We start from the raw sequence: 26,327 nt of genomic DNA, 5'->3' as shown, positions 1-26,327 counted from the left end.
GAGAAACAGAGGGGCTGAAACAGAGGGTCTGAATCAGAGGGCGCGAAACAGAGGGTCTGAAACAGAGGGTCTGAAACAGAGGGGCTGAAACAGAGGGCGCGAAACATAGGGTCTGAAACAGAGGGCGCGAAACAGAGGGCGAGAAACAGAGGGCGCGAAACAGAGGGGCTGAAACGGAGGGTCTGAAACAGAGGGTCTGAAACAGAGGGCGAGAAACAGCGGGGCTGAAACAGAGGGGCTGAAATAGAGGGCGAGAAACAGAGGGTCTGAAACAGAGGGGCTGAAACAGAGGGCGAGAAACAGAGGGCGAGAAACAGAGGTCAAGAAACAGAGGGGCTGAAACAGAGGGGCTGAATCAGAGGGCGAGAAACAGAGGGGCTGAAACAGAGGAGCTGAAACAGTTTGGCGGAAACATTTTGTGAGAAACAGAGGGCGAGAAACAGAGAGCGAGAAACAGAGTGGCTGAAACATAGGGGCTGAAACAGAGTGCAAGAAACAGAGGGCGAGAAACAGAGGGGATGAAACAGAGGGGCTGAATCAGAGGGGCTGAATCAGAGGGCGAGAAACGGAGGGGCTGAAACAGAGGGCGAGAAACAGAAGGGTTGAAACAGAGGGTGAGAAACAGAGTGCGAGAAAAAGAGGGGCTGAAACAGAGGGCGAGAAACAGAGGGGCTGAAACAGAGGGGCTTAAATAGAGGGCGAGAAACAGAGGGGCTGAAACAGAGGGGCTGAAACAGAGGGCGAGAAACAGCGGGGCTGAAACAGGGGGCGAGCAACGGAGGGGCTGAAACAGAGGGCGATAAACAGAGGGGCTGAAGCAGAGGGTGAGAAACAGAGGGGCTAAAACAGAGGGGCTAAAACAGAGGGTGAGAAACAGAGTGCGAGAAACAGAGGGGCTGAAACAGAGGGCGAGAAACAGAGTGTCTGAAACAGAGGGCGAGAAACAGAGGGGCTGAAACAGAGGGCGAGAAACAGATGGGCTGAAACAGAGGGGCTGAAATAGAGGGGCTGAAACAAGGTGCGAGAAACAGAGGGGCTGAAACAGGGGGCGAGAAATGGAGGGTCTGAAACAGAGGGTCTGAAACAGAGGGTGCGAAACAGAGGTGCTGAAACGGATGGTCTGAAACAGAGGGTCTGAAACAGAGGGGCTGAATCAGATGGTCTGAAACAGAGGGTCTGAAACAGAGGGCGCGAAACCGAGGGCGCGAAACAGAGGGGCTGAAACAGAGGGCGCGAAACAGAGAGTCTGAAACAGAGGGTCTGAAACAGATGGGCTGTCACAGAGGGCGAGAAACAGAGGGTCTGAAACAGAGGGTCTGAAACAGAGGGCGCGGAACAGAGGGCGCGAAACAGAGGGCGCGAAACAGAGGGGCTGAATCAGAGGGCGCGAAACAGAGGGTCTGAAACAGAGGGCACGAAACAGAGGGCGAGAAACAGAGGGGCTGAAACAGAGGGTCTGAAACAGAGGGCGAGAAACAGAGGGTCTGAAACAGATGGTCTGAAACAGAGGGTCTGAAACAGAGGGCCAGAAACAGAGGGCCAGAAACAGAGGGTCTGAAACAGAGGGAGCGAAACAGAGGGCGCGAAACAGAGGGGCTGAAACGGAGTGTCTGAAACAGAGGGCGAGAAACAGAGGGTCTGAAACAGAGGGTCTGAAACAGAGTGTCTGAAACAGAGGGCGAGAAACAGAGGGTCTGAAACAGAGGGTCTGAAACAGAGGGTCTGAAACAGAGGGCGCGAAACAGAGGGCGCGAAACAGAGGGGCTGAAACAGAGGGTCTGAAACAGAGGAAGCGAAACAGAGGGCGCGAAACAGAGGGGCTGAAACAGAGGGTCTGAAACAGAGGGCGCGGAACAGAGGGCGCGAAACAGAGGGCGCGAAACAGCGGGGCTGAAAGAGAGGGCGCAAAACAGAGGGTCTGAAACAGAGGGTCTGAAACAGAGGGTCTGAAACAGAGGGCGCGAAACAGAGGGTCTGAAACAGAGGGCGGGAAACAGAGGGCGAGAAACAGAGTGTCTAAAACAGAGGGTCTGAAACCTAGGGTGCGAAACAGATGGCGAGAAACAGAGGGTCTGAAACAGAGGGTCTGAAACAGAGGGCGAGAAACAGAGGGTCTGAAACAGAGGGTCTGAAACAGAGGGCGCGGAACAGAGGGCGCGAAACAGAGGGCGCGAAACAGAGGGGCTGAAACAGAGGGCGCGAAACAGAGGGTCTGAAACAGAGGGACTGAAACAGAGTGTCTGAAACAGAGGGCGGGAAACAGAGGGCGAGAAACAGAGGGTCTGAAACAGGGGGTCTGAAACAGAGGGCGCGGAACAGAGGGCGCGAAACAGAGGGCGAGAAACAGAGGGTCTGAAACAGAGGGTCTGAAACAGAGGGTCTGAAAGAGAGGGCGCGAAACAGAGGGCGCGAAACAGAGGGCGAGAAACAGAGGGTCTAAAACAGAGGGTCTGAAACCGAGGGCGCGAAACAGAGGGCGCGAAAAAGAGGGTCTGAAACAGAGGGTCTGAAACAGAGGGTCTGAAACAGAGGGCGCGAAACAGAGGGTCTGAAACAGAGGGCGCGAAACAGAGGGCGAGAAACAGAGGGCGAGAAACAGAGGGGCTGAAACAGAGGGCGAGAAACAGATGGGCTGAAACAGAGGGGCTGAAATAGAGGGGCTGAAACAAGGTGCGAGAAACAGAGGGGCTGAAACAGGGGGCGAGAAACATAGGGTCTGAAACAGAGGGTGCGAAACAGAGGTGCTGAAACTGATGGTCTGAAACAGAGGGTCTGAAACAGAGGGGCTGAATCAGATGGTCTGAAACAGAGGGTCTGAAACAGAGGGCGCGAAACCGAGGGCGCGAAACAGAGGGGCTGAAACAGAGGGCGCGAAACAGAGGGTCTGAAACAGAGGGTCTGAAACAGATGGGCTGTAATAGAGGGCGAGAAACAGAGGGTCTTAAACAGAGGGTCTGAAACAGAGGGCGCGGAACAGAGGGCGCGAAACAGATGGCGCGAAACAGAGGGCGCGAAGCAGAGGGGCTGAATCAGAGGGCGCGAAACAGAGGGTCTGAAACAGGGGGGCTGAAACAGAGGGGCTGAAACAGAGGGCGCGAAACAGAGGGTCTGAAACAGAGGGTCTGAAACAGAGGGGCTGAAACATAGGGCCAGAAACAGAGGGCCAGAAACAGAGGGTCTGAATCAGAGGGAGCGAAACAGAGGGCGCGAAACAGAGGGGCTGAAACAGAGGGCGCGAAACAGAGGGCGAGAAACAGAGGGGCTGAAACAGAGGGTCTGAAACAGAGGGCGCGAAACAGAGGGCGAGAAACAGAGGGTCTGAAACAGAGGGGCTGAAACCGAGGGCCAGAAACAGAGGGTCTGAATCAGAGGGAGCGAAACAGAGGGCGCGAAACCGAGGGGCTGAAACGGAGGGTCTGAAACAGAGGGTCTGAAACAGAGTGTCTGAAACAGAGGGCGCGAAACAGAGGGCGCGAAACAGAGGGGCTGAAACAGAGTGTCTGAAACAGAGGGAGCGAAACAGAGGGCGCGAAACAGAGGGGCTGAAACGGAGGGTCTGAAATAGAGGGGCTGAAACAGAGGGCGAGAAACAGAGGGTCTGAAACAGAGGGTCTGAAACAGAGGGCGCGGAACAGAGGGCGCGAAACAGAGGGCGCGAAACAGAGGGGCTGAAAGAGAGGGCGCGAAACAGAGGGTCTGAAACAGAGGGTCTGAAACAGAGGGTCTGAAACAGAGGGCGAGAAACAGAGGGCGCGAAACAGAGGGCGAGAAACAGAGAGCGAGAAACAGAGGGTATAAAACAGAGGTTCTAAAACAGAGGGTCTGAAACGGAGGGCGCGAAACAGAGGGCGCGAAACAGAGGGTCTGAAACTGAGGGCGAGAAACAGAGGGGCCGAAACAGAGGGCGAGAAACAGAGGGGCCGAAACAGAGGGCGAGAAACAGAGGGCGACAAACCGAGGGTCTGAAACAGAGGGCGCGAAACAGAGGGCGCGAAACAGAGGGCGAGAAACAGAGGGTCTGAAACAGAGGGTCTGAAACAGAGGGCGAGAAAAAGAGGGTCTGAAACAGAGGGTCTGAAACAGAGGGCGCGGAACAGAGGGGGCGAAACAGAGGGCGCAAAACAGTGGTCGCAAAACAGAGGGGCTGAAACAGAGGGCGCGAAACAGAGGGTCTGAAACAGAGGGTCTGAAACAGAGGGGCTGAAACAGAGGGCGAGAAACAGAGGGTCTGAAACAGAGGGTCTGAAACAGAGGGGGCGGAACAGAGGGCGTGAAACAGAGGGCGAGAAACAGAGCGTCTGAAAAAGAGTGTCTGAAACAGAGGGTTTGAAACAGAGAGCGCGAAACCGAGGGTCTGAAGCAGAGGGCGCGAAACAGAGGGTCTGAAACAGAGGGTGCGAAACAGAGGGCGCGAAACAGAGGGCGAGAAACAGAGGGCGAGAAACAGAGGGCCTGAAACAGAGGGTCTGAAACAGATGGGCTGTAACAGAGGGCGAGAAACAGAGGGTCTGAAACAGAGGGTCTGAAACAGAGGGCGCGGAACAGAGGGCGCGAAACAGAGGGCGCGAACCAGAGGGGCTGAATCACAGGGTAGCGAAACGGAGGGTCTGAAACAGTGGGTCTGAAACAGAGGGGCTGAAACAGAGGGCGCGAAACATAGGGTCTGAAACAGAGGGCGCGAAACAGAGGGCGAGAAACAGAGGGGCTGAAACAGAGGGTCTGAAACAGAGGGCGAGAAACAGAGGGTCTGAAACAGAGGGTCTGAAACAGAGGGGCTGAAACAGAGGGCCTGAAACAGAGGGCCAGAAACAGAGGGTCTGAAAAAGAGGGAGCGAAACAGAGGGCGCGAAACAGAGGGGCTGAAACGGAGGGTCTGAAACAGAGTGTCTGAAACAGAGGGCAAGAAACAGAGGGTCTGAAACAGAGGGTCTGAAACAGAGGGTCTGAAACAGAGGGCGCGAAACAGAGGGCGCGAAACAGAGGGGCTGAAACAGAGGGTCTGAAACAGAGGGAGCAAAAACAGAGGGCGCGAAACAGAGGGGCTGAAACAGAGGGTCTGAAACAGAGGGGCTGAAACAGAGGGCGAGAAACAGAGGGTCTGAAACAGAGGGTCTGAAACAGAGGGCGCAGAACAGAGGGCGCGAAACAGAGGGCGCGAACAGAGGGGCTGAAAGAGAGGGCGCGAAACAGAGGGTCTGAAACAGAGAGTCTGAAACAGAGGGTCTGAAACAGAGGGCGCGAAACAGAGGGTCTGAAACAGAGGGCGCGAAACAGAGGGCGAGAACAGAGGGTCTAAAACAGAGGGTCTGAAACCGAGGGCGCGAAACAGAGGGCGCGAAACAGAGGGTCTGAAACTGAGGGCGAGAAACAGAGGGGCCGAAACAGAGGGCGAGAAACAGTGGGGCCGAAACAGAGGGCGAGAAAGAGAGGGCGACAAACAGAGGGTCTGAAACAGAGGGCGCGAAACAGAGGGCGAGAAACAGAGGGTCTGAAACAGAGGGTCTGAAACAGAGGGCGCGGAACAGAGGGCGCGAAACAGAGGGCGCGAAACAGAGGGCGCGAAACAGAGGGGCTGAAACAGAGGGCGCGAAACAGAGGGTCTGAAACAGAGGGTCTGAAACAGAGGGTCTGAAACAGAGGGCGAGAAACAGAGGGTCTGAAACAGAGGGTCTGAAACAGAGGGCGCGGAACAGAGGGCGCGAAACAGAGTGCGCGAAACAGAGGGGCTGGAACAGAGGGCCGGAAACAGAGGGCCAGAAACAGAGGGTCTGAATCAGAGGGAGCGAAACAGAGGGCGAGAAACAGAGGGTCTGAAACAGAGGGTCTGAAACAGAGGGCGCGGAACAGAGGGCGCGAAACAGAGGGCGCGAAACAGAGGGGCTGAAACAGAGGGCGCGAAACAGAGGGTCTGAAACAGAGGGTCTGAAACAGAGGGTCTGAAACAGAGGGCGAGAAACAGAGGGTCTGAAACAGAGGGTCTGAAACAGAGGGCGCGGAACAGAGGGCGCGAAACAGAGGGCGCGAAACAGAGGGGCTGAAACAGAGGGCCAGAAACAGAGGGCCAGAAACAGAGGGTCTGAATCAGAGGGAGCGAAACAGAGGGCGCGAAACAGAGGGGCTGAAACAGAGGGCGCGAAACAGAGGGCGAGAAACAGAGGGGCTGAAACAGAGGGTCTGAAACAGAGGGCGCGAAACAGAGGGTCTGAAACAGAGGGTCTGAAACACAGGGGCTGAAACAGAGGGCGAGAACCAGAGGGTCTGAAACAGAGGGCGCGGAACAGAGGGCGTGAAACAGAGGGCGAGAAACAGAGCGTCTGAAACAGTGGGTCTGAAACAGAGGGTCTGAAACAGAGGGCGCGAAACCGAGGGTCTGAAGCAGAGGGCGCGAAACAGAGGGCGAGAAACAGAGGGTCTAAAACAGAGGGTCTAAAACCGAGGGCGCGAATCAGAGGGTCTGAAACAGAGGGGCTGAAACAGAGGGCGCGAAACAGAGGGTCTGAAACAGAGGGCGCGAAACAGAGGGCGACAAACACAGGGTCTGAAACAGAGGGTGCGAAACAGAGGGCGCGAAACAGAGGGCGAGAAACAGAGGGCGAGAAACAGAGGGCGAGAAACAGAGGGTCTGAAACAGAGGGTCTGAAACAGATGGGCTGTAACAGAGGGCGAGAAACAGAGGGTCTGAAACAGAGGGCGCGAAACAGAGGGTCTGAAACAGAGGGTCTGAAACAGAGGGGCTGAAACAGAGGGCCAGAAACAGAGGGCCAGAAACAGAGGGTCTGAATCAGAGGTAGCGAAACAGAGGGCGCGAAACAGAGGGGCTGAAACGGAGGGTCTGAAACAGAGGGTCTGAAACAGAGTGTCTGAAACAGAGGGCGCGAAACAGAGGGCGCGAAACAGAGGGGCTGAAACAGAGTGTCTGAAACAGAGGGAGCGAAACAGAGGGCGCGAAACAGAGGGGCTGAAACGGAGGGTCTGAAATAGAGGGGCTGAAACAGAGGGCGAGAAACAGAGGGTCTGAAACAGAGGGTCTGAAACAGAGGGCGCGGAACAGAGGGCGCGAAACAGAGGGCGCGAAACAGAGGGGCTGAAAGAGAGGGCGCGAAACAGAGGGTCTGAAACAGAGGGTCTGAAACAGAGGGTCTGAAACAGAGGGCGAGAAACAGAGGGCGCGAAACAGAGGGCGAGAAACAGAGAGCGAGAAACAGAGGGTATAAAACAGAGGTTCTAAAACAGAGGGTCTGAAACGGAGGGCGCGGAACAGAGGGCGCGAAACAGAGGGTCTGAAACTGAGGGCGAGAAACAGAGGGGCCGAAACAGAGGGCGAGAAACAGAGGGGCCGAAACAGAGGGCGAGAAACAGAGGGCGACAAACCGAGGGTCTGAAACAGAGGGCGCGAAACAGAGGGCGAGAAACAGAGGGCGAGAAACAGAGGGTCTGAAACAGAGGGTCTGAAACAGAGGGTCTGAAACTGAGGGCGAGAAAAAGAGGGTCTGAAACAGAGGGTCTGAAACAGAGGGCGCGGAACAGAGGGGGCGAAACAGAGGGCGCAAAAGAGTGGGCGCAAAACAGAGGGGCTGAAACAGAGGGCGCGAAACAGAGGGTCTGAAACAGAGGGTCTGAAACAGAGGGGCTGAAACAGAGGGCGAGAAACAGAGGGTCTGAAACAGAGGGTCTGAAACAGAGGGGGCGGAACAGAGGGCGTGAAACAGAGGGCGAGAAACAGAGCGTCTGAAACAGAGGGTCTGAAACAGAGGGTTTGAAACAGAGGGCGCGAAACCGAGGGTCTGAAGCAGAGGGCGCGAAACAGAGGGCGACAAACAGAGGGTCTGAAACAGAGGGTGCGAAACAGAGGGCGCGAAACAGAGGGCGAGAAACAGAGGGTCTGAAACAGAGGGTCTGAAACAGAGGGTCTGAAACAGATGGGCTGTAACAGAGGGCGAGAAACAGAGGGTCTGAAACAGAGGGTCTGAAACAGAGGGCGCGGAACAGAGGGCGCGAAACAGAGGGCGCGAACCAGAGGGGTTGAATCAGAGGGCGCGAAACAGAGGGTCTGAAACAGTGGGTCTGAAACAGAGGGGCTGAAACAGAGGGCGCGAAACATAGGGTCTGAAACAGAGGGCGCGAAACAGAGGGCGAGAAACAGAGGGGCTGAAACAGAGGGTCTGAAACAGAGGGCGAGAAACAGAGGGTCTGAAACAGAGGGTCTGAAACAGAGGGGCTGAAACAGAGGGCCTGAAACAGAGGGCCAGAAACAGAGGGTCTGAAACAGAGGGAGCGAAACAGAGGGCGCGAAACAGAGGGGCTGAAACGGAGGGTCTGAAACAGAGTGTCTGAAACAGAGGGCAAGAAACAGAGGGTCTGAAACAGAGGGCGCGAAACAGAGGGCGCGAAACAGAGGGGCTGAAACAGAGGGTCTGAAACAGAGGGAGCAAAAACAGAGGGCGCGAAACAGAGGGGCTGAAACGGAGGGTCTGAAACAGAGGGGCTGAAACAGAGGGCGAGAAACAGAGGGTCTGAAACAGAGGGTCTGAAACAGAGGGCGCGGAACAGAGGGCGCGAAACAGAGGGCGCGAAACAGAGGGGCTGAAAGAGAGGGCGCGAAACAGAGGGTCTGAAACAGAGAGTCTGAAACAGAGGGTCTGAAACAGAGGGCGCGAAACAGAGGGTCTGAAACAGAGGGCGCGAAACAGAGGGCGAGAACAGAGGGTCTAAAACAGAGGGTCTGAAACCGAGGGCACGAAACAGAGGGTCTGAAACTGAGGGCAAGAAACAGAGGGGCCGAAACAGAGGGCGAGAAACAGTGGGGCCGAAACAGAGGGCGACAAACAGAGGGCGACAAACAGAGGGTCTGAAACAGAGGGCGCGAAACAGAGGGCGAGAAACAGAGGGTCTGAAACAGAGGGTCTGAAACAGAGGGCGAGAAACAGAGGGTCTGAAACAGAGGGTCTGAAACAGAGGGCGCGGAACAGAGGGCGCGAAACAGAGGGCGCGAAACAGAGGGGCTGAAACAGAGGGCGCGAAACAGTGGGTCTGAAACAGAGGGTCTGAAACAGAGGGTCTGAAACAGAGGGCGAGAAACAGAGGGTCTGAAACAGAGGGTCTGAAACAGAGGGCGCGGAACAGAGGGCGCGAAACAGAGGGCGCGAAACAGAGGGGCTGAAACAGATGGCCGGAAACAGAGGGCCAGAAACAGAGGGTCTGAATCAGAGGGAGCGAAACAGAGGGCGAGAAACAGAGGGTCTGAAACAGAGGGTCTGAAACAGAGGGCGCGGAACAGAGGGCGCGAAACAGAGGGCGCGAAACAGAGGGGCTGAAACAGAGGGCGCGAAACAGAGGGTCTGAAACAGAGGGTCTGAAACAGAGGGTCTGAAACAGAGGGCGAGAAACAGAGGGTCTGAAACAGAGGGTCTGAAACAGAGGGCGCGGAACAGAGGGCGCGAAACAGAGGGCGCGAAACAGAGGGGCTGAAACAGAGGGCCAGAAACAGAGGGCCAGAAACAGAGGGTCTGAATCAGAGGGAGCGAAACAGAGGGCGCGAAACAGAGGGGCTGAAACAGAGGGCGCGAAACAGAGGGCGAGAAACAGAGGGGCTGAAACAGAGGGTCTGAAACAGAGGGCACGAAACAGAGGGTCTGAAACAGAGGGTCTGAAACAGAGGGGCTGAAACAGAGGGCCAGAAACAGAGGGCCAGAAACAGAGGGTCTGAATCAGAGGGAGCGAAACAGAGGGCGCGAAACAGAGGGGCTGAAACGGAGGGTCTGAAACAGAGGGTCTGGAACAGAGTGTCTGAAACAGAGGGCGCGAAACAGAGGGCGCGAAACAGAGGGGCTGAAACAGAGGGTCTGAAACAGAGGGAGTGAAACAGAGGGCGCGAAACAGAGGGGCTGAAACGGAGGGTCTGAAATAGAGGGGCTGAAACAGAGGGCGAGAAACAGAGGGTCTGAAACAGAGGGCGCGGAACAGAGGGCGCAAAACAGAGGGCGCGAAACAGAGGGGCTGAAAGAGAGGGCGCGAAACAGAGGGTCTAAAACAGAGGTTCTAAAACAGAGGGTCTGAAACCGAGGGCGCGAAACAGAGGGCGCGAAACAGAGGGTCTGAAACTGAGGGCGAGAAACAGAGGGGCCGAAACAGAGGGCGAGAAACAGAGGGGCCGAAACAGAGGGCGAGAAACAGAGGGTCTGAAACAGAGGGTCTGAAACAGAGGGCGCGAAACAGAGGGCGCGAAACAGAGGGCGAGAAACAGATGGTCTGAAACAGAGGGTCTGAAACAGAGGGCGAGAAAAAGAGGGTCTGAAACAGAGGGTCTGAAACAGAGGGCGCGGAACAGAGGGGGCGAAACAGAGGGCGCAAAACAGTGGGCGCAAAACAGAGGGGCTGAAACAGAGGGCGCGAAACAGAGGGTCTGAAACAGAGGGTCTGAAACAGAGGGGCTGAAACAGAGGGCGAGAACCAGAGGGTCTGAAACAGAGGGTCTGAAACAGAGGGCGCGGAACAGAGGGCGTGAAACAGAGGGCGAGAAACAGAGCGTCTGAAACAGAGGGTCTGAAACAGAGGGTCTGAAACAGTGGGCGCGAAACCGAGGGTCTGAAGCAGAGGGCGCGAAACAGAGGGCGAGAAACAGAGGGTCTAAAACAGAGGGTCTAAAACCGAGGGCGCGAATCAGAGGGTCTGAAACAGAGGGTCTGAAACAGAGGGGCTGAAACAGAGGGCGCGAAACAGAGGGTCTGAAACAGAGGGCGCGAAACAGAGGGCGACAAACAGAGGGTCTGAAACAGAGGGTGCGAAACAGAGGGCGCGAAACAGAGGGCGAGAAACAGAGGGCGAGAAACAGAGGGTCTGAAACAGAGGGTCTGAAACAGATGGGCTGTAACAGAGGGCGAGAAACAGAGGGTCTGAAACAGAGGGTCTGAAACAGAGGGCGCGGAACAGAGGGCGCGAAACAGAGGGCGCGAACCAGAGGGGCTGAATCAGAGGGCGCGAAACAGAGGGTCTGAAACAGTGGGTCTGAAACAGAGGGGCTGAAACAGAGGGCGCGAAACATAGGGTCTGAAACAGAGGGCGCGAAACAGAGGGCGAGAAACAGAGGGGCTGAAACAGAGGGTCTGAAACAGAGGGCGAGAAACAGAGGGTCTGAAACAGAGGGTCTGAAACAGAGGGGCTGAAACAGTGGGCCTGAAACAGAGGGCCAGAAACAGAGGGTCTGAAACAGAGGGAGCGAAACAGAGGGCGCGAAACAGAGGGGCTGAAACGGAGGGTCTGAAACAGAGTGTCTGAAACAGAGGGCAAGAAACAGAGGGTCTGAAACAGAGGGTCTGAAACAGAGGGTCTGAAACAGAGGGTCTGAAACAGAGGGCGCGAAACAGAGGGTCTGAAACAGATTGTCTGAAACAGAGGGAGCGAAACAGAGGGCGCGAAACAGCGGGCGAGAAACAGAGGGTCTGAAACAGAGGGTCTGAAACAGAGGGTGCGAAACAGAGGTGCTGAAACGGATGGTCTGAAACAGAGGGTCTGAAACAGAGCGGCTGAATCAGATGGTCTGAAACAGAGGGTCTGAAACAGAGGGCGCAAAACCGAGGGTCTGAAACAGAGGGTCTGAAACAGAGGGGCTGAAACAGAGGGCGCGAAACATAGGGTCTGAAACAGAGGGCGCGAAACAGAGGGCGAGAAACAGAGGGGCTGAAACAGAGGGTCTGAAACAGAGGGCGCGAAACAGAGGGTCTGAAACAGAGGGTCTGAAACAGAGGGGCTGAAACAGAGGGCCAGAAACAGAGGGCCAGAAACAGAGGGTCTGAAACAGAGGGAGCGAAACAGAGGGCGCGAAACAGAGGGGCTGAAACAGAGGGCCAGAAACAGAGGGCCAGAAACAGAGGGTCTGAAACAGAGGGAGCGAAACATAGGGCGCGAAACAGAGGGGCTGAAACGGAGGGTCTGAAACAGAGGGTCTGAAACAGAGGGTCTGAAACAGAGGGCGCGAAACAGAGGGCGCGAAACAGAGGGGCTGAAACAGAGGGCGCGGAACAGAGGGCGCGAAACAGAGGGCGCGAAACAGAGGGGCTGAAACAGAGGGCGCGAAACAGAGGGGCTGAAACAGAGCGGCTGAATCAGATGGCGAGAAACAGAGGGTCTGAAACAGAGGGTCTGAAACAGAGGGCGCGGAACAGAGGGCGCGAAACAGAGGGCGAGAAACAGAGGGCGAGAAACAGAGGGTCTGAAACAGAGGGCGCGAAACAGAGGGTCTGAAACAGAGGGCGCGAAACAGAGGACGAGAAACAGAGGGTCTAAAACAGAGGGTCTAAAACAGAGGGTCTGAAACCGAATGCGCAAAACAGAGGGCGCGAAACAGAGGGTCTGAAACTGAGGGCGAGAAACAGAGGGGCCGAAACAGAGGGCGAGAAAGAGAGGGGCCGAAACAGAGGGCGAGAAACAGAGGGCGACAAACAGAGGGTCTGAAACAGAGGGCGCGAAACAGAGGGCGCAAAACAGAGGGCGAGAAACAGAGGGTCTGAAACAGAGGGCGAGAAACAGAGGGTCTGAAACAGAGGGTCTGAAACAGAGGGGCTGAAACAGAGGGCCTGAAACAGAGGGCCAGAAACAGAGGGTCTGAAACAGAGGGAGCGAAACAGAGGGCGCGAAACAGAGGGGCTGAAACGGAGGGTCTGAAACAGAGTGTCTGAAACAGAGGGCAAGAAACAGAGGGTCTGAAACAGAGGGTCTGAAACAGAGGGTCTGAAACAGAGGGCGCGAAACAGAGGGCGCGAAACAGAGGGGCTGAAACAGAGGGTCTGAAACAGAGGGAGCGAAACAGAGGGCGCGAAACAGAGGGGCTGAAACGGAGGGTCTGAAACAGAGGGGCTGAAACAGAGGGCGAGAAACAGAGGGTCTGAAACAGAGGGTCTGAAACAGAGGGCGCGGAACAGAGGGCGCGAAACAGAGGGCGAGAAACAGAGGGCGAGAAACAGAGGGTCTGAAACAGAGGGCGCGAAACAGAGGGTCTGAAACAGAGGGCGCGAAACAGAGGACGAGAAACAGAGGGTCTAAAACAGAGGGTCTAAAACAGAGGGTCTGAAACCGAGTGCGCAAAACAGAGGGCGCGAAACAGAGGGTCTGAAACTGAGGGCGAGAAACAGAGGGGCCGAAACAGAGGGCGAGAAAGAGAGGGGCCGAAACAGAGGGCGAGAAACAGAGGGCGACAAACAGAGGGTCTGAAACAGAGGGCGCGAAACAGAGGGCGCAAAACAGAGGGCGAGAAACAGAGGGTCTGAAACAGAGGGCGAGAAACAGAGGGTCTGAAACAGAGGGTCTGAAACAGAGGGGCTGAAACAGAGGGCCTGAAACAGAGGGCCAGAAACAGAGGGTCTGAAACAGAGGGAGCGAAACAGAGGGCGCGAAACAGAGGGGCTGAAACGGAGGGTCTGAAAAAGAGTGTCTGAAACAGAGGGCAAGAAACAGAGGGTCTGAAACAGAGGGTCTGAAACAGAGGGTCTGAAACAGAGGGCGCGAAACAGAGGGCGCGAAACAGAGGGGCTGAAACAGAGGGTCTGAAACAGAGGGAGCGAAACAGAGGGCGAGAAACAGAGGGTCTGAAACAGAGGGTCTGAAACAGAGGGCGCGGAACAGAGGGCGCGAAACAGAGGGCGAGAAACAGAGGGCGAGAAACAGAGGGTCTGAAACAGAGGGCGCGAAACAGAGGGTCTGAAACAGAGGGCGCGAAACAGAGGACGAGAAACAGAGGGTCTAAAACAGAGGGTCTAAAACAGAGGGTCTGAAACCGAGTGCGCAAAACAGAGGGCGCGAAACAGAGGGTCTGAAACTGAGGGCGAGAAACAGAGGGGCCGAAACAGAGGGCGAGAAAGAGAGGGGCCGAAACAGAGGGCGAGAAACAGAGGGCGACAAACAGAGGGTCTGAAACAGAGGGCGCGAAACAGAGGGCGCAAAACAGAGGGCGAGAAACAGAGGGTCTGAAACAGAGGGCGAGAAACAGAGGGTCTGAAACAGAGGGTCTGAAACAGAGGGGCTGAAACAGAGGGCCTGAAACAGAGGGCCAGAAACAGAGGGTCTGAAACAGAGGGAGCGAAAGAGAGGGCGCGAAACAGAGGGGCTGAAACGGAGGGTCTGAAACAGAGTGTCTGAAACAGAGGGCAAGAAACAGAGGGTCTGAAACAGAGGGTCTGAAACAGAGGGTCTGAAACAGAGGGCGCGAAACAGAGGGCGCGAAACAGAGGGGCTGAAACAGAGGGTCTGAAACAGAGGGAGCGAAACAGAGGGCGCGAAACAGAGGGGCTGAAACGGAGGGTCTGAAACAGAGGGGCTGAAACAGAGGGCGAGAAACAGAGGGTCTGAAACAGAGGGTCTGAAACAGAGGGCGCGGAACAGAGGGCGCGAAACAGAGGGCGAGAAACAGAGGGCGAGAAACAGAGGGTCTGAAACAGAGGGCGCGAAACAGAGGGTCTGAAACAGAGGGCGCGAAACAGAGGACGAGAAACAGAGGGTCTAAAACAGAGGGTCTAAAACAGAGGGTCTGAAACCGAGTGCGCAAAACAGAGGGCGCGAAACAGAGGGTCTGAAACTGAGGGCGAGAAACAGAGGGGCCGAAACAGAGGGCGAGAAAGAGAGGGGCCGAAACAGAGGGCGAGAAACAGAGGGCGACAAACAGAGGGTCTGAAACAGAGGGCGCGAAACAGAGGGCGCAAAACAGAGGGCGAGAAACAGAGGGTCTGAAACAGAGGGCGAGAAACAGAGGGTCTGAAACAGAGGGTCTGAAACAGAGGGGCTGAAACAGAGGGCCTGAAACAGAGGGCCAGAAACAGAGGGTCTGAAACAGAGGGAGCGAAACAGAGGGCGCGAAACAGAGGGGCTGAAACGGAGGGTCTGAAACAGAGTGTCTGAAACAGAGGGCAAGAAACAGAGGGTCTGAAACAGAGGGTCTGAAACAGAGGGTCTGAAACAGAGGGCGCGAAACAGAGGGCGCGAAACAGAGGGGCTGAAACAGAGGGTCTGAAACAGAGGGAGCGAAACAGAGGGCGCGAAACAGAGGGGCTGAAACGGAGGGTCTGAAACAGAGGGGCTGAAACAGAGGGCGAGAAACAGAGGGTCTGAAACAGAGGGTCTGAAACAGAGGGCGCGGAACAGAGGGCGCGAAACAGAGGGCGCGAAACAGAGGGGCTGAAAGAGAGGGCGCGAAACAGAGGGTCTGAAACAGAGAGTCTGAAACAGAGGGTCTGAAACAGAGGGCGCGAAACAGAGGGTCTGAAACAGAGGGCGCGAAACAGAGGGCGAGAAACAGAGGGTCTAAAACAGAGGGTCTGAAACCGAGGGCGCGAAACAGAGGGCGCGAAACAGAGGGTCTGAAACTGAGGGCGAGAAACAGAGGGTCTGAAACAGAGGGTCTGAAACAGAGGGTCTGTACAGAAGGCGAGAAACAGAGGGTCTGAATCAGAGGGTCTGAAACAGAGGGCGCGGAACAGAGGGCGCGAAACAGAGGGCGCGAAACAGAGGGCGCGAAACAGAGGGGCTGAAACAGAGGGCGCGAAACAGAGGGTCTGAAACAGAGGGTCTGAAACAGAGGGGCTGAAACAGAGGGCGAGAAACAGAGGGTCTGAAACAGAGGGTCTGAAACAGAGGGCGCGGAACAGAGGGCGCGAAACAGAGGGCGAGAAACAGAGGGTCTGAAACAGAGGGTCTGAAACAGAGGGTCTGAAACAGAGGGCGCGAAACAGAGGGTCTGAAACAGAGGGCGCGAAACAGAGGGCGAGAAACAGAGGGTCTAAAACAGAGGGTCTAAAACAGAGGGTCTGAAACCGAGGGCGAGAAACAGAGGGCGAGAAACAGAGGGTCTGAAACTGAGGGCGAGAAACAGAGGGGCCGAAACAGAGGGCGAGAAACAGAGTGCGACACACAGAGGGTCTGAAACAGAGGGCGCGAAACAGAGGGCACGAAACAGAGGGCGAGAAACAGAGGGTCTGAAACAGAGGGTCTGAAACAGAGGGCGAGAAACAGAGGGTCTGAAACAGAGGGTCTGAAACAGAGGGCGCGGAACAGAGGGCGCGAAACAGAGGGCGAGAAGCAGAGGGGCTGAAACAGAGGGCGCGAAACAGAGGGTCTGAAACCGAGGGCGCGAAACAGAGGGTCTGAAACTGAGGGCGAGAAACAGAGGGGCCGAAACAGAGGGCGAGAAACAGAGGGGCCGAAACAGAGGGCGAGAAACAGAGGGTCTGAAACAGAGGGCGCGAAACAGAGAGGGCGCAAAACAGAGGGCGAGAAAAAGAGGGTCTGAAACAGAGGGTCTGAAACAGAGGGCGAGAAACAGAGGGTCTGAAACAGAGGGTCTGAAATAGAGGTCGCGGAACAGAGGGCGCGAAACAGAGGGCGAGAAACAGAGTGTCTGAAACAGAGGGTCTGAAACAGAGGGTCTGAAACAGAGGGTCTGAAATAGAGGGCGCGGAACAGAGGGCGCGAAACAGAGGGGCTGAAACAGAGGGTCTGAAACAGAGGGAGCGAAACAGAGGGCGCGAAACAGAGGGGCTGAAACGGAGGGTCTGAAACAGAGGGGCTGAAACAGAGGGCGAGAAACAGAGGGTCTGAAACAGAGGGTCTGAAACAGAGGGCGCGGAACAGAGGGCGCGAAACAGAGGGCGCGAAACAGAGGGGCTGAAAGAGAGGGCGCGAAACAGAGGGTCTGAAACAGAGAGTCTGAAACAGAGGGTCTGAAACAGAGGGCGCGAAACAGAGGGTCTGAAACAGAGGGCGCGAAACAGAGGGCGAGAAACAGAGGGTCTAAAACAGAGGGTCTGAAACCGAGGGCGCGAAACAGAGGGCGCGAAACAGAGGGTCTGAAACTGAGGGCGAGAAACAGAGGGTCTGAAACAGAGGGTCTGAAACAGAGGGTCTGTACAGAAGGCGAGAAACAGAGGGTCTGAATCAGAGGGTCTGAAACAGAGGGCGCGGAACAGAGGGCGCGAAACAGAGGGCGCGAAACAGAGGGCGCGAAACGGAGGGGCTGAAACAGAGGGCGCGAAACAGAGGGTCTGAAACAGAGGGGCTGAAACAGAGGGCGAGAAACAGAGGGTCTGAAACAGAGGGTCTGAAACAGAGGGCGCGGAACAGAGGGCGCGAAACAGAGGGCGAGAAACAGAGGGTCTGAAACAGAGGGTCTGAAACAGAGGGTCTGAAACAGAGGGCGCGAAACAGAGGGTCTGAAACAGAGGGCGCGAAACAGAGGGCGAGAAACAGAGGGTCTAAAACAGAGGGTCTAAAACAGAGGGTCTGAAACCGAGGGCGCGAAACAGAGGGCGAGAAACAGAGGGTCTGAAACTGAGGGCGAGAAACAGAGGGGCCGAAACAGAGGGCGAGAAACAAAGTGCGACACACAGAGGGTCTGAAACAGAGGGCGCGAAACAGAGGGCACGAAACAGAGGGCGAGAAACAGAGGGTCTGAAACAGAGGGTCTGAAACAGAGGGCGAGAAACAGAGGGTCTGAAACAGAGGGTCTGAAACAGAGGGCGCGGAACAGAGGGCGCGAAACAGAGGGCGAGAAGCAGAGGGGCTGAAACAGAGGGCGCGAAACAGAGGGTCTGAAACCGAGGGCGCGAAACAGAGGGTCTGAAACTGAGGGCGAGAAACAGAGGGGCCGAAACAGAGGGCGAGAAACAGAAGGGCCGAAACAGAGGGCGAGAAACAGAGGGTCTGAAACAGAGGGCGCGAAACAGAGAGGGCGCGAAACAGAGGGCGAGAAAAAGAGGGTCTGAAACAGAGGGTCTGAAACAGAGGGCGAGAAACAGAGGGTCTGAAACAGAGGGTCTGAAATAGAGGTCGCGGAACAGAGGGCGCGAAACAGAGGGCGAGAAACAGAGTGTCTGAAACAGAGGGTCTGAAACAGAGGGTCTGAAACAGAGGGTCTGAAATAGAGGGCGCGGAACAGAGGGCGCGAAACAGAGGGCGAGAAACAGAGTGTCTGAAACAGAGGGTCTGAAACAGAGGGGCTGAAACAGAGGGCGCGAAACAGAGGGTCTGAAACAGAGGGCACGAAACAGAGGGCGACAAACAGTGGGTCTGAAACAGAGGGCGAGAAACAGAGGGCGCGAAACAGAGGGCGAGAAACAGAGGGCGAGAAACAGAGGGTCTGAAACAGAGTGGCTGAAACAGAGGGCGAGAAACAGAGGGTCTGAAACAGATGGTTTGAAACAGAGGGTCTGAAACAGAGGGGCTGAAACAGAGGGGCTGAAACAGAGGGCGAGAAACAGAGTGGATGAAACAGAGGGTCTGAAACAGAGGGTCTGAAACAGATTGTCTGAAACAGAGGGAGCGAAACAGAGGGCGCGAAACAGCGGGCGAGAAACAGAGGGTCTGAAACAGAGGGTCTGAAACAGAGGGTGCGAAACAGAGGTGCTGAAACGGAGGGTCTGAAACAGATGGTCTGAAACAGAGGGCGAGAAATAGAGGGTCTGAAACAGAGGGTCTGAAACAGATGGCGCGAAACAGAGGGCGCGAAACAGAGGGTCTGAAACAGAGGGCGCGAAACAGAGGGCGAGAAACAGAGGGCGAGAAACAAAGGGGAAAAAACAGAGGGCGAAAAACAGATGGGCTGAAACAGAGGGGCTGAAATAGAGGGGCTGAAACAAGGTGCGAGAAACAGAGGGGCTGAAACAGGGGGCGAGAAACATAGGGTCTGAAACAGAGGGTGCGAAACAGAGGTGCTGAAACGGATGGTCTGAAACAGAGGGTCTGAAACAGAGCGGCTGAATCAGATGGTCTGAAACAGAGGGTCTGAAACAGAGGGCGCAAAACCGAGGGTCTGAAACAGAGGGTCTGAAACAGAGGGGCTGAAACAGAGGGCGCGAAACATAGGGTCTGAAACAGAGGGCGCGAAACAGAGGGCGAGAAACAGAGGGGCTGAAACAGAGGGTCTGAAACAGAGGGCGCGAAACAGAGGGTCTGAAACAGAGGGTCTGAAACAGAGGGGCTGAAACAGAGGGCCAGAAACAGAGGGCCAGAAACAGAGGGTCTGAAACAGAGGGAGCGAAACAGAGGGCGCGAAACAGAGGGGCTGAAACAGAGGGCGCGGAACAGAGGGCGCGAAACAGAGGGCGCGAAACAGAGGGGCTGAAACAGAGGGCGCGAAACAGAGGGGCTGAAACAGAGCGGCTGAATCAGATGGCGAGAAACAGAGGGTCTGAAACAGAGGGTCTGAAACAGAGGGCGCGGAACAGAGGGCGCGAAACAGAGGGCGAGAAACAGAGGGTCTGAAACAGAGGGCGCGAAACAGAGGGTCTGAAACAGTGGGCGCGAAACAGAGGGCGAGAAACAGAGGGTCTAAAACAGAGGGTCTAAAACAGAGGGTCTGAAACCGAGTGCGCAAAACAGAGGGCGCGAAACAGAGGGTCTGAAACTGAGGGCGAGAAACAGAGGGGCCGAAACAGAGGGCGAGAAAGAGAGGGGCCGAAACAGAGGGCGAGAAACAGAGGGCGACAAACAGAGGGTCTGAAACAGAGGGCGCGAAACAGAGGGCGCAAAACAGAGGGCGAGAAACAGAGGGTCTGAAACAGAGGGCGAGAAACAGAGGGTCTGAAACAGAGGGTCTGAAACAGAGGGCGCGGAACAGAGGGCGCGAAACAGAGGGCGCGAAACAGAGGGGCTGAAAGAGAGGGCGCGAAACAGAGGGTCTGAAACAGAGGGTCTGAAACAGAGGGTCTGAAACAGAGGGCGCGAAACAGAGGGTCTGAAACAGAGGGCGCGAAACAGAGCGCGAGAAACAGAGGGTCTAAAACAGAGGGTCTGAAACCGAGGCTGCGAAACAGAGGGCGAGAAACAGAGGGTCTGAAACAGAGGGTCTGAAACAGAGGGTCTGAAACAGAGGGCGAGAAACAGAGGGTCTGAAACAGAGGGTCTGAAACAGAGGGCGCGGAACAGAGGGCGCGAAACAGAGGGCGAGAAACAGAGGGTCTGAAACAGAGGGTCTGAAACAGAGGGTCTGAAACAGAGGGCGCGAAACAGAGGGTCTGAAACAGAGGGCGCGAAACAGAGGGCGAGAAACAGAGGGTCTAAAACAGAGGGTCTAAAACAGAGGGTCTGAAACCGAGGGCGCGAAACAGAGGGCGAGAAACAGAGGGTCTGAAACTGAGGGCGAGAAACAGAGGGGCCGAAACAGAGGGCGAGAAACAGAGTGCGACACACAGAGGGTCTGAAACAGAGGGCGCGAAACAGAGGGCACGAAACAGAGGGCGAGAAACAGAGGGTCTGAAACAGAGGGTCTGAAACAGAGGGCGAGAAACAGAGGGTCTGAAACAGAGGGTCTGAAACAGAGGGCGCGGAACAGAGGGCGCGAAACAGAGGGCGAGAAGCAGAGGGGCTGAAACAGAGGGCGCGAAACAGAGGGTCTGAAACCGAGGGCGCGAAACAGAGGGTCTGAAACTGAGGGCGAGAAACAGAGGGGCCGAAACAGAGGGCGAGAAACAGAGGGGCCGAAACAGAGGGCGAGAAACAGAGGGTCTGAAACAGAGGGCGCGAAACAGAGAGGGCGCGAAACAGAGGGCGAGAAAAAGAGGGTCTGAAACAGAGGGTCTGAAACAGAGGGCGAGAAACAGAGGGTCTGAAACAGAGGGTCTGAAATAGAGGTCGCGGAACAGAGGGCGCGAAACAGAGGGCGAGAAACAGAGTGTCTGAAACAGAGGGTCTGAAACAGAGGGTCTGAAACAGAGGGTCTGAAATAGAGGGCGCGGAACAGAGGGCGCGAAACAGAGGGCGAGAAACAGAGTGTCTGAAACAGAGGGTCTGAAACAGAGGGGCTGAAACAGAGGGCGCGAAACAGAGGGTCTGAAACAGAGGGCACGAAACAGAGGGCGACAAACAGTGGGTCTGAAACAGAGGGCGAGAAACAGAGGGCGCGAAACAGAGGGCGAGAAACAGAGGGCGAGAAACAGAGGGTCTGAAACAGAGTGGCTGAAACAGAGGGCGAGAAACAGAGGGTCTGAAACAGATGGTTTGAAACAGAGGGTCTGAAACAGAGGGGCTGAAACAGAGGGGCTGAAACAGAGGGCGAGAAACAGAGTGGATGAAACAGAGGGTCTGAAACAGAGGGTCTGAAACAGATTGTCTGAAACAGAGGGAGCGAAACAGAGGGCGCGAAACAGCGGGCGAGAAACAGAGGGTCTGAAACAGAGGGTCTGAAACAGAGGGTGCGAAACAGAGGTGCTGAAACGGAGGGTCTGAAACAGAGGGCGAGAAACAGAGGGTCTAAAACAGAGGGTCTAAAACAGAGGGTCTGAAACCGAGTGCGCAAAACAGAGGGCGCGAAACAGAGGGTCTGAAACTGAGGGCGAGAAACAGAGGGGCCGAAACAGAGGGCGAGAAAGAGAGGGGCCGAAACAGAGGGCGAGAAACAGAGGGCGAGAAACAGAGGGTCTGAAACAGAGGGCGCGAAACAGAGGGCGCAAAACAGAGGGCGAGAAACAGAGGGTCTGAAACAGAGGGTCTGAAACAGAGGGCGAGAAACAGAGGGTCTGAAACAGAGGGTCTGAAACAGAGGGCGCGAAACAGAGGGCGCGAAACAGAGGGCGCGAAACAGAGGGGCTGAAAGAGAGGGCGCGAAACAGAGGGTCTGAAACAGAGGGTCTGAAACAGAGGGTCTGAAACAGAGGGCGCGAAACAGAGGGTCTGAAACAGAGGGCGCGAAACAGAGCGCGAGAAACAGAGGGTCTAAAACAGAGGGTCTGAAACCGAGGCTGCGAAACAGAGGGCGAGAAACAGAGGGTCTGAAACAGAGGGTCTGAAACAGAGGGTCTGAAACAGAGGGCGAGAAACAGAGGGTCTGAAACAGAGGGTCTGAAACAGAGGGCGCGGAACAGAGGGCGCGAAATAGAGGGCGCGAAACAGGGCGGCTGAAACAGAGGGCGCGAAACAGAGGGGCTGAAACAGAGGGCGCGAAACAGAGGGTCTGAAACAGAGGGACTGAAACAGAGTGTCTGAAACAGAGGGCGAGAAACAGAGGGCGAGAAACAGAGGGTCTGAAACAGGGGGTCTGAAACAGAGGGCGCGGAACAGAGGGCGCGAAACAGAGGGCGAGAAACAGAGGGTCTGAAACAGAGGGTCTGAAACAGAGGGTCTGAAAGAGAGGGCGCGAAACAGAGGGTCTGAAACAGAGGGCGCGAAACAGAGGGCGAGAAACAGAGGTCTAAAACAGAGGGTCTGAAACCGAGGGCGCGAAACAGAGGGCGCGAAACAGAGGGTCTGAAACAGAGGGGCTGAAACAGAGGGCGCGAAACAGAGGGTCTGAAACAGAGGGCGCGAAACAGAGGGCGAGAAACAGAGGGCGAGAAACAGAGGGGCTGAAACAGAGGGCGAGAAACAGATGGGCTGAAACAGAGGGGCTGAAATAGAGGGGCTGAAACAAGGTGCGAGAAACAGAGGGGCTGAAACAGGGGGCGAGAAACATAGGGTCTGAAACAGAGGGTGCGAAATAGAGGTGCTGAAACGGATGGTCTGAAACAGAGGGTCTGAAACAGAGGGGCTGAATCAGATGGTCTGAAACAGAGGGTCTGAAACAGAGGGCGCGAAACCGAGGGCGCGAAACAGAGGGGCTGAAACAGAGGGCGCGAAACAGAGGGTCTGAAACAGAGGGTCTGAAACAGATGGGCTGTAACAGAGGGTGAGAAACAGAGGGTCTGAAACAGAGGGTCTGAAACAGAGGGCGCGGAACAGAGGGCGCGAAACAGAGGGCGCGAAACAGAGGGCGCGAAACAGAGGGGCTGAATCAGAGGGCGCGAAACAGAGGGTCTGAAACAGGGGGGCTGAAACAGAGGGGCTGAAACAGAGGGCGCGGAACAGAGGGCGCGAAACAGAGGGTCTGAAACAGAGGGGCTGAAACATAGGGCCAGAAACAGAGGGCCAGAAACAGAGGGTCTGAATCAGAGGGAGCGGAACAGAGGGCGCGAAACAGAGGGGCTGAAACAGAGTTTCTAAAACAGAGGGTCTGAAACCGAGGGCGCGAAACAGAGGGCGCGAAACAGAGGGTCTGAAACTGAGGGCGAGAAACAGAGGGGCCGAAACAGAGGGCGAGAAACAGAGGGGCCGAAACAGAGGGCGAGAAACAGAGGGCGACAAACAGAGGGCGAGAAACAGAGGGTCTGAAACAGAGGGTCTGAAACAGAGGGCGCGGAACAGAGGGCGCGAAACAGAGGGCGAGAAACAGAGGGTCTGAAACAGAGGGTCTGAAACAGAGGGTCTGAAACAGAGGGCGCGAAACAGAGGGTCTGAAACAGAGGGCGCGAAACAGAGGGCGAGAAACAGAGGGTCTGAAACAGAGGGCGCGAAACAGAGGGCGCGAAACAGAGGGCGAGAAACAGAGGGTCTGAAACAGAGGGTCTGAAACAGAGGGTCTGAAACAGAGGGTCTGAAACAGAGGGCGAGAAAAAGAGTGTCTGAAACAGAGGGTCTGAAACAGAGGGCGCGGAACAGAGGGGGCGAAACAGAGGGCGCAAAAGAGTGGGCGCAAAACAGAGGGGCTGAAACAGAGGGCGCGAAACAGAGGGTCTGAAACAGAGAGTCTGAAACAGAGGGGCTGAAACAGAGGGCGAGAAACAGAGGGTCTGAAACAGAGGGTCTGAAACAGAGGGCGCGGAACAGAGGGCGTGAAACAGAGGGCGAGAAACAGAGCGTCTGAAACAGAGGGTCTGAAACAGAGGGCGAGAAAAAGAGGGTCTGAAACAGAGGGTCTGAAACAGAGGGCGCGGAACAGAGGGGGCGAAACAGAGGGCACAAAACAGTGGGCGCAAAACAGAGGGGCTGAAACAGAGGGCGCGAAACAGAGGGTCTGAAACAGAGGGTCTGAAACAGGGTCTGAAAGAGAGGGCGCGAAACAGAGGGTCTGAAACAGAGGGCGCGAAACAGAGGGCGAGAAACAGAGGGTCTAAAACAGAGGGTCTGAAACCGAGGGTGCGAAACAGAGGGCGCGAAACAGAGGGTCTGAAACAGAGGGCGCGAAACAGAGGGCGAGAAACAGAGGGCGAGAAACAGAGGGGCTGAAACAGAGGGCGAGAAACAGATGGGCTGAAACAGAGGGGCTGAAATAGAGGGGCTGAAACAAGGTGCGAGAAACAGAGGGGCTGAAACAGGGGGCGAGAAACATAGGGTCTGAAACAGAGGGTCTGAAACAGAGGGGCTGAATCAGATGGTCTGAAACAGAGGGTCTGAAACAGAGGCCGCGAAACCGAGGGCGCGAAACAGAGGGGCTGAAACAGAGGGCGCGAAACAGAGGGTCTGAAACAGAGGGTCTGAAACAGATGGGCTGTAACAGAGGGTGAGAAACAGAGGGTCTTAAACAGAGGGTCTGAAACAGAGGGCGCGGAACAGAGGGCGCGAAACAGAGGGCGCGAAACAGAGGGCGCGAAACAGAGGGGCTGAATCAGAGGGCGCGAAACAGAGGGTCTGAAACAGGGGGGCTGAAACAGAGGGGCTGAAACAGAGGGCGCGGAACCGAGGGCGCGAAACAGAGGGTCTGAAACAGAGGGGCTGAAACATAGGGCCAGAAACAGAGGGCCAGAAACAGAGGGTCTGAATCAGAGGGAGCGAAACAGAGGGCGCGAAACAGAGGGGCTGAAACAGAGTTTCTAAAACAGAGGGTCTGAAACCGAGGGCGCGAAACAGAGGGCGCGAAACAGAGGGTCTGAAACTGAGGGCGAGAAACAGAGGGGCCGAAACAGAGGGCGAGAAACAGAGGGGCCGAAACAGAGGGCGTGAAACAGAGGGCGACAAACAGAGGGTCTGAAACAGAGGGCGCGAAACAGAGGGCGCAAAACAGAGGGCGAGAAACAGAGGGTCTGAAACAGCGGGTCTGAAACAGAGGGTCTGAAACAGAGGGCGAGAAACAGAGGGTCTGAAACAGAGGGTCTGAAACAGAGGGCGCGGAACAGAGGGCGCGAAACAGAGGGCGCGAAACAGAGGGGCTGAAAGAGAGGGCGCGAAACAGAGGGTCTGAAACAGAGGGTCTGAAACAGAGGGTTTAAAACAGAGGGCGCGAAACAGAGGGTCTAAAACAGAGGGCGCGAAACAGAGGGCGAGAAACAGAGTATCTAAAACAGAGTGTCTGAAACCGAGGGTGCGAAACAGAGGGCGAGAAACAGAGGGTCTGAAACAGAGGGTCTGAAACAGAGGGCGCGAAACAGAGGGTCTGAAACAGAGGGACTGAAACAGAGTGTCTGAAACAGAGGGCGAGAAACAGAGGGCGCGGAACAGAGGGCGCGAAACAGAGGGCGCGAAACAGAGGGGCTGAAACAGAGGGCGCGAAACAGAGGGGCTGAAACAGAGGGCGCGAAACAGAGGGTCTGAAACAGAGGGCGAGAAACAGAGGGCGAGAAACAGAGGGTCTGAAACAGGGGGTCTGAAACAGAGGGCGCGGAACAGAGGGCGCGAAACAGAGGGCGAGAAACAGAGGGTCTGAAACAGAGGGTCTGAAACAGAGGGTCTGAAAGAGAGGGCGCGAAACAGAGGGTCTGAAACAGAGGGCGCGAAACAGAGGGCGAGAAACAGAGGGTCTAAAACAGAGGGTCTGAAACCGAGGGCGCGAAACAGAGGGCGTGAAACAGAGGGTCTGAAACAGAGGGTCTGAAACAGAGGGGCTGAAACAGAGGGCGCGAAACAGAGGGTCTGAAACAGAGGGCGCGAAACAGAGGGCGAGAAACAGAGGGCGAGAAACAGAGGGGCTGAAACAGAGGGCGAGAAACAGATGGGCTGAAACAGAGGGGCTGAAATAGAGGGGCTGAAACAAGGTGCGAGAAACAGAGGGGCTGAAACAGGGGGCGAGAAACATAGGGTCTGAAACAGAGGGTGCGAAATAGAGGTGCTGAAACGGATGGTCTGAAACAGAGGGTCTGAAACAGAGGGGCTGAATCAGATGGTCTGAAACAGAGGGTCTGAAACAGAGGGCGCGAAACCGAGGGCTCGAAACAGAGGGGCTGAAACAGAGGGCGCGAAACAGAGGGTCTGAAACAGAGGGTCTGAAGCAGATGGGCTGTAACAGAGGGCGAGAAACAGAGGGTCTGAAACAGAGGGTCTGAAACAGAGGGCGCGGAACAAAGGGCGCGAAACAGAGGGCGCGAAACAGAGGGGCTGAATCAGAGGGCGCGAAACAGAGGGTCTGAAACAGAGGGTCTGAAACAGAGGGCGCGAAACCGAGGGCGCGAAACAGAGGGTCTGAAACAGAGGGCGCGAAACAGAGGGTCTGAAACAGAGGGTCTGAAACAGAGGGCGCGAAACAGAGGGCGAGAAACAGAGGGTCTGAAACAGAGGGTCTGAAACAGAGGGCGCGGAACAGAGGGCGCGAAACAGAGGGCGTGAAA

The sequence above is a fragment of the Chiloscyllium punctatum genome, chromosome 48 (assembly GCF_047496795.1).
Source record: "Chiloscyllium punctatum isolate Juve2018m chromosome 48, sChiPun1.3, whole genome shotgun sequence".
NCBI classification, from domain to species: domain Eukaryota; kingdom Metazoa; phylum Chordata; class Chondrichthyes; order Orectolobiformes; family Hemiscylliidae; genus Chiloscyllium; species Chiloscyllium punctatum.
This window is presented reverse-complemented; position numbering follows the sequence as displayed.